This window comes from Mustela nivalis (genome assembly GCF_964662115.1).
Source record: "Mustela nivalis genome assembly, chromosome: 12".
NCBI classification, from domain to species: domain Eukaryota; kingdom Metazoa; phylum Chordata; class Mammalia; order Carnivora; family Mustelidae; genus Mustela; species Mustela nivalis.
This window is the reverse complement of record NC_139031.1, coordinates 51,678,676-51,694,037: the sequence shown is the minus strand read 5'-3', so window position 1 is coordinate 51,694,037 and position 15,362 is coordinate 51,678,676. Positions and strand designations below refer to the sequence as shown.

Here is a 15,362-nt window from a genome sequence, read left to right as displayed (position 1 = left end):
ATGATCTCAGGGTCCTGGGATCAAGCCCTGCATCGGGCTCTCTGCTCAGCGGGGAGCCTGCTTCCTCCTCTCTTCTGCCTGCCTCTCTGCCTACTTGTGATCTCTGTCTGTCAAATAAATAAATAAAATATTTTTTTAAAAATGATGTATAAAGGTAAGCTGGGTTTATAACCTTAAATTAAGTAAAAATCTGGAATTGGAGTTCTGACAGGCCACAGAAAATTAAGAGACCACTAAGGTCTTAAACATATGTGAGGATGTTGAATCAAAATGTATTTTTTATGACCTCAAGAATGAGAGAAACAGAGGTTTCAGGATTAATTTAATATAGGTCACTATAGAATTCAAAATTTCTGCCTTCCCAGTAACTGCAAAAAAATACCAATAGGTGAATAACTGTCTACCTAGCAGAAGATAGAAAACAAAGACAACAGTATCATCAGGAATCTTAAAATGAGAAAAATAAACATGCCCATTTTGACAGTACATGCCAGTAAGCTACCACCTCACCATATCCCTCGACCCTCAGCATGATGGAAAGATCATTTTATTGAAGAAACTGAGAATAGCATGTGATCCTTGCAGACAACCTGATATAGAAAGTGGTTTTCTGTTTGTTTTGTTTTATTTTTAGGTACATAAATTCATACTTTTGAACATAAATACTGTGGTAGATTGAAGATGGCCTCAAAGTCTTTGTCACTCTTGTCCCACCAAGAGGTGGAGTTGACTTCCCTGACCCTTGTCTTGGACTCACCTTGTGACTTGCTTTGACCAATGAAGACCAGCGGAAGGTCTGTCCTGGGCCTTGGACAGCTTGAGTTTGTGCTCTCTTGGAATCTTAAAGCCACCATGCTGTAAGGAAGCCCAAGTTACCTTGCTTTAGACAGAGGCTGCAGGAAGTTTTACCAGAATATATATTACCACAATAAAAAAAGTACATCAAAAGTACAAATACATGTTCCCTTCATGTCATTTTATCCTACCCTTATCACAATTACTTTTAGTATTAATAAGGAATTTTCCCACTTAGAGTTTGCTCAATTTTTTTTATTTGAAAAATCCAGATATTTTGGAGGGTTGCCAAATGAAAATCATTATCTAGTGATAACATCCTCAGACTTCAGACCGATGACATTTCTGTGAACTCTGCTGGCCCGATGCACACTGTGGGGGTGGTAGCCAATTCCACACAATCAATAGTTTCTACCAAGGAAATATTCTTCTTTTCTAAAGTTCCAGTTAATGAGCAAAGCAACCTGATTGTTATCATCGTCTCAATTTATTATGTTAGCTGTCCCCTCCTAACCCAAATTGTATAGTTAGCATCTAGAGGTGTAGTTTCTGTTCCTGAAGTAAGTAGATTTCCAGGGGACCATGTGTGGGATTCTTACTGCATTTTTCTCATGGCTCAACCTTATTCCATCGTCTTGTCTGCTGGAAATCTCCTGAATGGACCCTGCTTCCATCTCGTACCTACCTTTTCCCTCCTGCCTTTCACTATATGTCCTGAACTGCTTGAAGCTATCTCTACTCCCGCTCTCACCTTGGTATTTCTTAACTCTGTATCCTTTTAGAGCTGTATTCTCCCCCTACAATTTTGTTTGTGCTTCTCCCTTACACACACACACACACCCCTGGCAAACCTCCACATATCATTGAAACTCTTCAACTATCACAGCCTCCTGATAATTTTTTTGGATCCTCTCCACTCCACCTTCTCTAGACATGCAAATCCATATACACTTCAAGAGGATTTAGATGACTTTCCTCCGGGCTCTGAAGGGTTTTTCTCTCTTACCATACTTACTACATGGCGTTACATGTATCTCTTTCTGTGTTCATTCCAAAGCCCCCCCCCCCCATCTCTTCTCACTCACCTCTAAGTTCTTGGAGGACAGAAGCTCTGCCTTATAACTTCTGGATCTCCCAGCACCTAGCAGTAACATCAGTGGCTGGTGACTGATTGACCAAATAGAGAAGATGGATTCCTAATCAGTGAGTGAGTGAGAAGCATGGACCCCACAATGTTAGTGTGTGCAAATAGGAATGCAGAAAATGGTATGGCCCCTGCCTTTAGTTCATCAATAACCAACTTGTCAGTTATTCAGTAGAGTAGAAAGCCTCTACATTTCTTATTGTTCCCTCCACCAGTAATTACATAAAAAACCTTGAAATGGTCAGCCACAGTTGTAGGATTTATATCTATTGATATGACGTTCCTGTTTTACTTCAGAATCTACTTAACTACAAAATGAGTCAGTTTCAGAAAACACTTTCCAATGGAATGTTGTTCTATAACAAAGTTCATCAGAGACAGAAAGAGTTAACTATGTACTTTTCTTAATAAAATTGAAGAGGTAGGGCATCATTTTTTTTGAAGTATGGCATGCTCTGTGACACCATGTAATTTGGGGGGTATCTATACTTTGCTTGGAAAAGAAAAAACAATACCTAGTCTTTTTAAGACTATTTTTGCTGCCAGGAAAAAAAATCATTTGCTCTGTCACAATTATGGCCATAAATCTTAGAATGAGGACATTTAATGATGGCTACAAAGCTTCCTTTATTTTACCTTACACAGACAGACTTCAGACTTACTAAGCATGTCAGGAAAAGCAGACTGGGTCCATTTTAGTTCTTCAAATGTATGTTTGAGAAATGTGCCATTAGAAGGAAATACCTCTCAGCCCTGATTTTGCCTGGCCTAGGGTAAGACTTCTGCATTCTCTATGTAATCAATTAATAACAGTAAGTGATTTAATGAAAAGTAAAAGATTTAGACTTTCACTTCTTAGTTTACTGAAATCATTGAAATAAGTTGGTTTAATCCACTTTCAGGTTTCTTTGTGACTTGAGGTTCCATGAGCTTTTAAAATTTTTAATTCATTTTGATGGAGCACCTGGATGATTCAGTCAGTTCAGCAACAGACTCTTGGTTTTGGCTTAGGTCATGATCTCAGGGTCATGAGATCAAAGCTGGTGTGTGCTCCTCCACACTCAGCGGGCATCTGCTTGGTATTTTCTCTTTCCCTCTTCCTCTGCTCCTTTCCCAGCTCATGATCTCCCTGTCCCTCTCTTTCTCTCTCAAAATAAATAAAATCTAACAAAATAAAATTTTTAATTCATTTTGAATAGGAAATAGATGCTTGGAATATTATATTCAAAACACCCCAAAGAGAATGGTGCAAGATCTCCCCCACCCCACCTCGGGCTCCCTGCCTTCCCTAACACCTTCCTTGATCCAACCACGTGTACCACCTGTTCTATATCCTTTCAGAGGTATTATATGTAAACCAAATATAAACATGCAGGTTTTGGTTTTTTTAGTTGAATATCTCTTTGAGATCATTCTGTATCAACATATATGGAGTTTGTTTTAAAAGCTGCATAGTATTCCTTTGGATGGGTAAAACAATTTATAATCAGTAGCAAAGTGATAAATATTACAAATGACATTTCAATGAATATCATTGGAACACGTATCTTTGCACACATGTGAAACTGTATATATAGCTTAGATGCATAAAGAGGAATTGCTAGGTCAGAGGTTATATCACTTTTTCCTTTTCTTTCTTTTTTTATTTTTTTAAATAGTAAGGAAGATTTTATTAAGGACTATTGTGATAGGTATCTAGACTCTCAGAATAGGAGACAAAGATTAGGCTCAACTCTTTCTTTTTTTTTCCTCTTTTTTTTTTTTAATTTATATGTTAATATATCCAGTTTTTTCTTAATGCCTACTATAAACCACTCTCCATAGATTTATACCAGTTTATTCTACCACGAAAACAAGCATGCTGGAACTGTCCTATTTCTTATCAAAGAATGTATCACTAATCGATCTTGACCAAACTTACAGGTTAAAATATGCTCCCAGAGGGGTGCCTGGGTGGCTCAGTGGGTTAAGGCCTCTGCCTTCAGCTCGGGTCATGATCCTGGGGTCCTGGGAATGAGCCCCGCATTGGGCTCTCTGCTCAGGGGGGAGCCTGCTTCCTCCTCCTCTCTGCCTGCCTCTCTGCCTGTTTGTCATCTTTGTCAAATAAAATAAATAAATATTTTTTTAAAAATGCTCCTAGATATTATAAAATATGGGGGAATCCTTATGTTTTTCTAAGACAACCAGTTGGAAAGCATTTTTAAATGTGAAAATCTTCTTATTTAGAATATTTGAACTCAGTTTGATGCCTGAGATAATCTGAAATGGCTTAATACCCATGGAAAAAAATTTTTTCAAATTGTATGGGTGGCGAATTCATTCATGAGGGATCTGAAGCATAAGCCAAAAGGAGGAAAGGGGAATTTGAAACTTTTCTTCCTTTCCTTTTTTTCCAGCCAAACCCTCTCTCTCCTGAGTTATCTTTGCTTAATCCTCCCCCACCTTTTCCACATTTTGTAAAGGGCTATGCAGTTTGCATTGTCTTTATTCCTGAGTGTGGTTACTCAGAGTATAGTGACTGGATAAAACCACCTGTCTGGACATTCAGCTAAGAGATAGGACATTTATGCTTGTCTTTTAACCAGTTTACCTGATCATTCTCTGTGCTAATTCTCCTTTGGAGTTGAGTTTTTATTTTTCCGTTCTTTGCCTTCTTAGGAAAGAGAGCTATTCTTTGAATCGGTAGAGCTGACTTAAATGCTCACTTTTCTGAAGCAGAGCACAAATTAATGTAATCTTTATTATATGCTAGTCACCGTCATTGTGGTTAAGTACCACGTAGCGCAGATGCAGCATTTTTTAACGACACACGCAAACACACACACAAACACACAGGCACCATGATTTCTCTTTGATGAATATGGCAAGCTGTTCATTTTTTCACAGCTGTAAAAAGACCATCAATTGTAGTAAGTAAAATGAAAGTACCCATTTCCTCTTCTTGACTGAAAGGAGAGAGCAAAATCAAGTTAAAGCAAAAACTTGACTAGGATTCTTATTCCTGGCTGTATATTTCTACTTGAGCAATATTTTAAAAAATGTATTTGGCCATTCTAAAAATTAAAAGACAAAATTGGACACAATGGGGGATCTCACTGGGATATTATTGCAAATCAGTATTTGGGCCATAGCAGAGTCTAACTGAAGATTTACATAAAAACCAAAACATAAAATTAAAAAGTAAAAAATGTCAGTAGGTTTTCAGTCCAAGTATCCCTTGATAGAAAGCAAAGTCAGTAGCAAAATCTTTATCACACTTGCTAAAGAAGTCAGTTCCTTACACATAACCTAAATGATCAGTGTGAGTGCTGGTAGTTTCTTTTTCAGTTTTCCTTTTGATTAAAAATATATGTGTGCTAGGTGGTAAGTGTATGCTGATGAAGTATACCATTCCAGTTAGCTCTGTGAGGAATATTTATGTTCTGTACATAAGAAAATGGGCAAGGACTTCTGGGGGGAACTGTTAGGTCAAAGGCAAAAGCAAAAGGAAGATTCAGTTATAAAACACGCAGAACTTCTAATATAACATAGCAAAAAAAAACAATACAAAGCATCCAAAGCACTAACCAAAAATGTGTTGGCAAGATTTCTGTAAGGGAAGTAGGGATGCTAAAAAAATGGAGGCAACTAAACTGCCAAGGAGGACAATGAGCAAAGGGATATGTTGATGATGTGGGTTGACATGTTAGGGCCCATAAATAGAGGGTGTTCTAAGAAGAAAAGGACATTTTAAAAATAATACTAACATCTCATCCAGAAGAGCCTATACTTTGAAACTCTTTTTAGCTAGGGAATGACCTCTCCGTTCTATAGCAGTGGTTCTTAGAGTGTGGTTCCAGACCAGCATCATTGGCATCACTTCTAGAAACTTGTTAAAAATTGCAAATGGTCCCACCCCAGATCCATGAATCTGGGTTGAGGCCCAGAAATATGCATTTAACAATGATTCTGATGCAAGCTTGTCTGGCCCCCACTCTTCTGTAGATGAAGCCATTGTCTCAGAGCTTCAGAAAACATCTGTCGGGGTGCCTGGATGGTTCAGTCAGTTAAGCATCTGTCTTTGGCTCAGGCCATGATCCCAGGGTCCAGCTGTTTGAAAAGGATATTAACTATTTCTTTTTTCTCTCCGTTATATCAGTTTGAGGCAAAGATCATACTGAACACGAATCCCATGTGGAAATCTTGGAAGATGAGTGTTTCTAGATGGCAAAGTGTTTTGGAAGTTTAAGTTAGTCAGCTTGTATGCCATAGAGACCACTGTGGTTTTTCTATTGTTGAGCAGTGTGATTATCATAGTAATAGTTGATATTGATTGGGCATTTAGGGAGGCATTGTGTTGAGAAAAATCTTATTTAACTTATATGTCTGTGAGGTAGATACTATTATCATTTTCATTTTATAGCTGTAACAGGTTAATTAACTGTCCAAGATCATCCAGTTAATAAGTGGTAGAGAGGACATAGCCGGTCCTGATGCCAGATTATATGCCTTTCATCTCCACAGTTTCTACTTCTCTGTGCCTTTTCCTTGGCCGCAGACAGTCCTTCAGGACTTTTCTTCTATTCTTGATAGCTTCCACCACCCATTGATCTGGGTTGGACCACTTAAAACTGGCCCAACATCCACAAAGAAATGAGACACCATCTGAGTAACTTTTCTTCCCATGCATCCCTCTTCTTACAGAAAAAATACGTAGTACACATAGCTTTAAGGGTCTCATTGCCCTCACAGTGTGAAACCCAGTGATATTTTAACGTAACGTGGGAAAGGTAGCATCCTTCAAAATCTGTATTTGTGAAACTAAGGTCTTCAGATTATGTTTTATCACCCCTGACTTCCTTATCATGCAGAAAGCTGAGTCTCAGGGAACTTCTCTGGGCTTTGTAGATTTTGAGAAGAGGCAGAGGGGAGTGGGAAAATAGGATCAGACACGTAAATGGGTTTTTCTCAGTGGGGCTTTTTCCTAGTACCTTCCTCATCACCTTAATGTTTAACATCACTACCAATGCCTGCCTTCCTCAACCCCCTCATCCAGCTGGGTCCCAATTTCTATCTGTTGCATTTTCTAAATAACCCCACCCTTGGTCACCTCTTTCTGCTTCCGCTGTTGTCTTGAATATCACCTGATGAAGTTTTTTAGAATATAAACAGAAGGCAATAGAAAGATACAGAAAACATTTAAGGCAAGGAAGTGGCATAATCACATATGAATTACATTATAGAGCCATCATTCAGACAGTTGTACAGAGGCTAGATTGGCAGACCAGCAGTCAGGAGAGAAATGAGTTAGGCATGAATGAAATAAAAAGCACGAGAGCTCTGAACATGGTGCCAATGATGGAAACTTACGTATTGGTTTCTGTTTCTGTTTCTGCCAGTCCTCTAGGGCTTAAAAAAAAGGTTTCTTTGTACCAAATAACAAATTCATTTAATATTCATTCAATAAATACTGAGTACTTACCACATGAGAGGCATGAGCTATGGCAATACAATAGTAAAGAAAACAAAATGCAAACATGCTTTGTGTGGCTAGCCACCATTATACCTTTACATGAATGAATGCTCTGAGAAAATACCTTAGTAAGGGAATGAAAACAAAGGTATTCACACGTAGGTCATTGATTTGAAGATAAAGACACCACACCAAGAGAGAAGTAATGAAGACAAACTTCCCCTCCTTCCTCATTTTAAGTAGGTCTTCCTCCAGACAGAAAGAATACAACTCGCCTTTGGATACCAATAGGTTGAAACATGTGTTTAAATTTTTTTGGTGAGCTGGCATGCAGCAGAGTGTGAGCTCCAGAATGACTAAGACATAGATCAGTTAAATCTGAATTTGAGAAAGAGAAAAGACCCTTAACGCTACAGAAATGTAGATGGAAGGCCAGGTAAAATAAAAGCCTTGTCACCTCCAGGAAGGTCATGAGATCATAATCCTTGGGGATGGACAGGTATTCAAAGCAGAGCCAAGGATTACAGTGGATGAAGGACTGTAGGCAAAAATAAAAAAACAAAAAAACAAACCCTGGTGAGGGTGCGGTGAACAGAGCACTAGGTTTGGAGGCAGTGAACCTGAATTTGATTCCCTGCTTTGCCCTGCATAAGCTGCATGGTTTTGAGCACATGAGGCAATCCCTCTGAACCTGTTTTTTCATTTTTAAAATGGACACAGACCTATTTTAATTACACCACCAGTATAAAAAGGCAAGATTAGGATGAGATACTAATAAAAAACTATACAACATGAAACTTTCATTGGTTCTATCTTATCTCATTATCCTGTGAAGTAAGCCACTTCATACTCTTTTTTTTTTTTTAATTTTATTTTTAAGAGGAAGCATATAGACCTGTGGATAGAGAGATAAATACACAATGTACAGAAAGGAATTATTATTACCCACGACCATGTGAGTGCCTAAAAATAGGGACTGGATCTTAATCAGCTTTTTAATCCAAGAATCTGGCCCCTAATCAATTGTCATTAAGTGTTTGTTGGATGAATGAATGAATGCTGCAAAATAGAAATGTTAATAATTTTTGTAGGGCTGAGTTGAGAGAAAGTATTAATGGTCTTCCATACCTTTCTGGGGATGGAAATAATAGAGTCTTAGGATTCACTTTACCTATTTTGTGTTATTTAAAACTGGTCTGGAGTATAGCTTAATTTTGACTTGTAGATTGCCTAGTTTCTTGCTACTCAAAGTGTACTTCTAGAACCGTAAGGGCCTGCAAACTGTTACTGGTCTGTAACAGTATAATACAGATAAAGAGAATAAGCATTTAGAAATTTTTTTTAAGTTTTTTGGTTTTTTGTTTTGTTTGGTTTGGTTTTTTATTTGAGAGAGCATGAGAGTGAGAGAGAGGGAGAGAGTATGAGAGGGGAGCGGGTCAGAGGGAGAAGACGACTCCCTGGTAATCAGGGAGCCCGATGTGGGACTCGATTTCGGACTCCAGGATCGACCTGAGCCTAAGGCAGTTCCTTAATCAGCTGAGGCACCCCAGTGCCTGCCTTTAGAAATTTTTATAGCAACTTGGCAGTGTAACTTTACATCTATTGAATCTTCTAAAAAGTTGTCTTGCCTGTTTTGTGTCTTTTAAACTTATTTTTCTGTTCATTTTATTGTATGTTACAAAAATATCGGTATATGACAGATTGTGGTGGCAGGGGGTCGGAGGGGGAATGAATAATCCTTCACTACACAGAGTTTGAGAAGCACTGGCCTGGCTTATTGCCCTTGAGCTGTCATTAATCTCTCAGAAACTCAATGGGGGGCCGCCTGGCTGGCTCAGTCAGAAGAGCATGCGACTCTTGACCTTGGGGTCATGAATTCAAGCCCCATGTTGGGTGTAGAGATGACTTAAATAAATAAAAAGTGTAAAGAAAATGATCACTAATAAGGGGCGCCTGGGTGGCTCAGTGGGTTAAGCCACTGCCTTCGGCTCAGGTCATGATCTCAGGGTCCTGGGATCGAGTCCCGCATCAGGCTCTCTGCTCCACGGGGAGCCTGCTTCCTCCTCTCTCTCTCTGCCTGCCTCTCTGCCTACTTGTGATCTCTCTCTGTCAAATAAAAAAATAAAATCTTTAAAAAAAAAAAAAAAGAAAATGATCACTAATAATATTCAAGGTATCCTATCCATGGGCACCCTTGGACCTTTTATGATTTCTGTAAAATAAAACTGGTTTCAGAAAGATAAACATGTCCCAGTTTAGGTAATTACTGTGGCACTTAGTCTCAGGAGAACAGAGTAGTGGAAAAGGTCCAGGAGAGCCAAGATTTTACCTGAATTCATCCATCTACTAATGGCATGACCTTGGGTGAGGAAGAACTCTGAAGTTCTTCTTCTTAATAGAGGAATATTCTATTAGTAAGGAGATCATTATTTCTGTATTAGAGGATTTGGAAGCATAAATGTCTCCACAAAGGTTGCTTAGCACAGGATCTGACACACAGGAGGAACTCACTCATTTTGGGTGTTAATATAGTTGTTTTGGCAGATCCTCTGGAAGGGGCTCGCTAGGGTCTGTGGGCTCTGATGGCAGAAAGCAGCATAGATTCTGGTAGACAGTTGAGGCTCAGATGGTTCTGATCTTGGCTGTTAATGTAGATCAAGGCTTCCTAGGTTTCATGGGTATACGTGTCACCTGGGCATCTTATTAATGTGGAATGTAGTAGACCTGGGGTCTGTGAGTCTACATTTCTAACCAGCTTTCCTGTGAGGTGGATTCCACTAGTCCACACAATACAAAGCCCTAGAGCAAGGTTCTAGTGGTAGTAGGTAAAAACCACCTGGAGGGCTTGCTAGCACAGATTCTCAAGGGACAGAAAGGTAGCCAGTTTCTTTTTCTCTTGGGTGTGGCCTGAAAATGGGCATTTCTAACCAGCTCCATCAGCATTAACGATGCTGTAGCTAATTTTTTTTTTTAAGATTTTATTTATTTATCTGATAGGCAGAGATCACAAGTAGGCAGAGAGGCAGACAGAGACAAAGGAAGGGAAGCAGGCTCCCCGCTGAGCAGAGAGCCTGATTCAATTCGGGGCTTTATCCCAGGGCCCTGGGACCATGACCTGAGCTGAAGGCAGAAGCCCCAACCCACTGAGGCACCCAGGTGCCCCCTGTGGCTAATGTTTTAAGAGCTTTGAGAACCATTGCCCAGGGTATGAGGCAGAAATCTTGACTTATTCATTGATCTTTAGTAAATCACCTGACTTCCTCCAGTTTCCTCCTCTATAAAATGAGGGCAAACTGAATGATTTTTAAGTTTCCTCCTAATTCTAAAATCTATCCGTTCTTTCTGGTGGTTGTCTCAAATACACATTGGTAATTGTAGAAATCCACGTAAATAAATTTTTATCAGTGGTGTTTCCTTTATTTACAGATAACTAATGATGACACAGAGGTACCTGGGAAAGAACTCCTATCAGCAACCTTATTTGCCCTAATGGGATGAGGTAAGGCAGTTTGGAGCTGATTTTTTTTTTTTTTAATAGAACCATTGTTTTCTAAGCCTAGAAGTCACAATCCTTCTGTCTGTTCTCTTCATGAGCAGCCCAACAAAGAGCTCTTCTTTTTTTGACTTAGAATATTTTGTAGAGTGATCTTAATGTTATCATTGAATGGCCAGAAACTATAGTGAGCACTTGGTGTGGGCTTAGCCCTCACAACTACCTATGTGGATTATTTATTAATCCCATTATTTTTAATTAGAAAACTAAGGCTTAGCGATTTTAAGGTCCCCAAGTTCACACAGGTGTTAGTGAGGGAGCTAAAATTCCAAGCCAGAGAGATGGCAGAACCTGCTCTCCTGACATCTGAGTTCTAGTGATGTAGAAGAGAATAAAAAAAATAAAGAAAGAAAGAAAGGAGAGAGGAGGCTGTTGGATGTTTTCATGGTTACTTACCTTGTTTTTCCCAACCCTCTCAGTCCTTAATAATCAACGATGGTGACAAAGCAAAAATCATTTTGAGTTTGGAAGATCCCAAACACAAGAGAGCACGTATCTGTAATTTCATATATATGTGTGTATGTTTATAAGTTCACAGTCACTCTAAACTAATCTCTGCTGACATGTCAAGAGTGGTTAGCTCTGGGGAAGTATGGACTGGATAGGAGCAGAAGGGAACTTTCTGGGTCATGAAGATACTTATCTGGGTAGTAGTCACAAGGTGGTATATATAAGCAATAATTCATTGAGCTGAACATGCAAGGTTTGTGTATTTTACTGCATGTTAATTCTACCTCAGTAAAAAAAAGATACCCATGAGCAAAATGCATACACATGCACATATTCATACACATATGACTGTGTTTTCTAATTTATATTCAGCCACATCTGTGGTCATTTGGAATGAGCACCCCATTTCACCAACAGGATTAAGTCAGGTGAAGCGGGGACTCTCTAGCCCATGACTGATTTTCCAGTTCCTGATATTCTTCATAACGTTATATTAATTACAGAGACAATATACACCTTTATGCTTTTGGCCAGACATACTTATCAAAAAGCAAAATTAGGCCTAAAATGTCTGGCCCCAAACCATATATTACGTTCTTCTCACCAGCACATGAATTTATACAGTACATTCAGGAAGATTCTAAAGGGGCAGTTGTTTTCAATGAACTGCCTGACATCCTAATATTTGGTTCACCTGTATTTTTCCGATCTTGGCCTGCAGTACTGTGTCCCCTCCTTTCTTTGTAAGATAATGGAAGATAATTTCCTGAGAATCTCATTGGCTATATCTGTCCATTCGAGAGGTCACTTAATTTAGTGTCCTCATTAAGTACCCCTCTTAAAGTTTAATAATTTTGCTGGCTCCATGCTCTCCCATTCCTCCCCAATGTATTTTGTGTAATTTGTTCTTGTTACAACTCATCCCCCTTCATCTGCCTATAAACTGTAGTCATGATATTTCATGATATTGCCGGTACCATATAATTTACAAACAGCCTCACATACCTAAAGGTCTGTTTAGAAAGAAAGAATAAATTGTTGCCGAGAAAGCTCAGGGAAACAAGTGGAATCAGGAAGTTTCATTAGAGACAGCTCAAAGGAAGAGATTTTTATAGTGGTAGTTTCTTATTCTTAGACAAGGAGGAGACACTTGCAGGGTTGTGGTGCAGGGGGGGCGAGGTTAAGCAGACAGCAATTTTGTGTTTCTAGTTAAACTGTTTGCCACCAGTGGCAAAACAGAGTCTGCCACTATTAAACAGGCGACATCAAGGTAAGTGGCCTTGGCATACTAAAAATATTTCAGTGCAAAGATTAATACGAACTGTTCTCAGGGAGAGAACTGCAGAGCTGAAAACAAACAAACACACACAAAAATAAATGCATCCCTTTGAAGTACTTTTTGTGGAGGGTCTGCCTTGAATGCTGAAAGGAACAAAAGCCGAGAATCCATAGGAGGCAACATTTTTAACCTGTCCCATTGTATCCAGGTGTCAGGGAGATGCTGAATGGCCCGTAATTCTCCAGGCTGTGGAACAGGAATGGCGGTCTCTCCCCCACGCCTTGATGTACAGTTCCTATTAAATGTAACAGGAGTTACAAACCATGAGAGAAGAAAACCAGATCTGTCTCCTCTACTGCATTAGAATTGAGAAGTGGATTCTCTCTTCTCACTGCATGGGGTTTCATTGAAAATAACGGCATTATATCTAAATGTACCGGAAAAATAGATGTCTTCATTAACTGCAGGGTCCTCCTTTTCCTTTTCTGTTCTGGAACAGTGCGATACTAGTGTTATTTTAAAATATTTTTAAAATTGTAATTCTTATAGAAGTGTTAGAACTGTGACATGTCCATCACAGCATTGAGAGAAAGTATTTCCCTGGTAAAGATGTCATACTTTAAGCCACGTTTGTCTACGCCTGTCCTAACGGAGAAATAACGAACAAATGTTGCCGAGGTTCAAGTGGTATTTAGAGATTTCCATTTTAAGGCACATTAAGATGCTTTAGGATTTAAATAATTCTCCCTACCACCCTTCCCACCCACCTGGAAACCGTGCAGTCAAGTGGGGGGAAAATGTGGCTCCCCATAAGGGTTTACTTCCTAACGCCGCTACCTGATTTCAGTTTCCAGAGAAGTGGCAAACCAAAAAACAAACCAAAATCAAATAAACAAACAAAACCCCCCTCCTATTAACATAGGAACCCCCTGGTGTTTCAAGCTGAAACTCTTGACAGGATCTCACATTCTCTCAAATCTGGTGTTATTTTTCTTTAATATAAAAGGTCAGATGAGGCTGAGAAACACGATTGGTCTCTGGGGTAGAAACGGGGTTGGGGATCAGCTTCTCTTAGGAACACATTAAGAGCCTGTATAACTTTAGAAAAGTTGATGTGATAGAAGGTTAATACGTTGGAGGAGATCTCACTTTAAAACGGTTTCGTACTATTCTTTGATAAGACACTTTGTTTGCCATCTCAGGATGCTGATGAGGGCTGGTATTTTTTCCTCGCTGAATAAATGACATCACACAAGTGGCATACACAATAGCAGATATAAGTCCATGAGCCATGGGCATCACTGGGATTTGGGAAATGAAGGGGTGGGGGGGGGGGTGCGGCCGGGAAGGTCCGTCTGCTCAGATGGCTTTCATTCTCTGGGCATTTGTTATTTGTGTATTTGTCTTTAGAGAAAGACCTTATCCATCTTTAAGATTCTGGAAATTAATGTAGGGTTGCTTTCTCCTTTGCAAAGAAATGTGATTGTAAATACTACTTCTCTGTGCATTCATGAAATGGCGATATTAAGAAAATATATCATGATCCACAAAAATCTAGACACTGATTTTGGTGTGTTAGCTGTTCTTCATATAAAATGTTATGTTCATAAAGGCGTGCACAGATAATTCTTTGTATGACTTAATAAACAGTCCTGTGTATGTGCTTTTGAAAGACATAGTACTTCAGAAATACAATATATTCCTGTTTTCCTGAGGAAATTAGGGAGTGTGTTTAATTAATGCTGAAATGCAATAGAATTCCTATGGAAGTCCTTAAGACATCCACATGAATACCAAATGAGTTCATTATGATCTGTGTTATTACATTGAATACCAAATGAATTAATAATGCTGGGACACTCAAAATGAAGTGTTACCAAGTGTTTTGGTATAACAAATATGGTTAAATATTATGTGATTAAAGTTATTATAAGCTGAGTCTCCATCAAAAGCAAGCAAAATTCCAGCTCTATTGCAGGGAGTTAAGAGTGGAACCAAACTGTTGTTTCTAAGCGTTGCAATTCTTAACTTTGAACAGTCCCTTAGAGCCTTGCTCCAAATACTGTAATCATTTAAATTACCTTGGTTCCAAGTGGCAGAGGAGGTGGGTGGGGGAGGATGGAGTGATGGGGTGGGGGTAGGGGTGGGCAGGAGATTGGTGGGAGGAGCAACTAATAGACCTCAGGAATACAGCAAAATCGCAAGTATCTATGTGATTTCCCGCCGTTTGCATATTAAGAAGCGGAGTTTCTGCTTAATGATTCTCTTCTAACGATAAGCTTACCACCGTAATTATTTAATATGTATTTCAGTGTAGTGAAGCCATCATAAACACGGACAGTTTCTTCAGTTTTGTAGTTCAAGTCCTACTTTTATGTGCCAGACATTCCATAACAATTTCTAAAATAAATTATTCTTAATAAGGTACCCCAACTGTGTTTGTGTAAATTATTGCCCCACGTTCTGTTGTAGGAGAGCTGGACTCTACATCTGCGTTGCATTATTTATGCACTTTGATGTAATACGTTGTAACAATTCATATCTATTATAGATTTAGTAAGACATGAAGGCATAAGTGGATTTAATCAGACATGTAATTATTTTTATGCCTCCAACGCAAAAATATGCATAAATGAATTTATGGTTATTTGGCAATCAGTGGAAATGGTCTTTATAAATGTTGAAACAG

The 15,362-nt window shown here is 39.0% G+C and overlaps 1 long non-coding RNA gene across 2 annotated transcripts in view; it reads left to right on the top strand.

Moving 5' to 3' along the window:
• LOC309844859 overlaps positions 1-15,362 on the top strand; it is a 123,515-nt gene that overhangs the window by 31,994 nt on the left and 76,159 nt on the right. Inside the window, exons 2-3 of one of the 2 annotated variants that reach the window (XR_014300936.1) lie at positions 10,818-10,890; positions 12,882-12,969. This is a non-coding gene — a long non-coding RNA (uncharacterized lncRNA). Of the gene's footprint in view, positions 1-10,817; positions 10,891-12,881; positions 12,970-15,362 lie in introns of those variants that run through there. The other variant, XR_014300935.1, reaches the window with a different exon arrangement.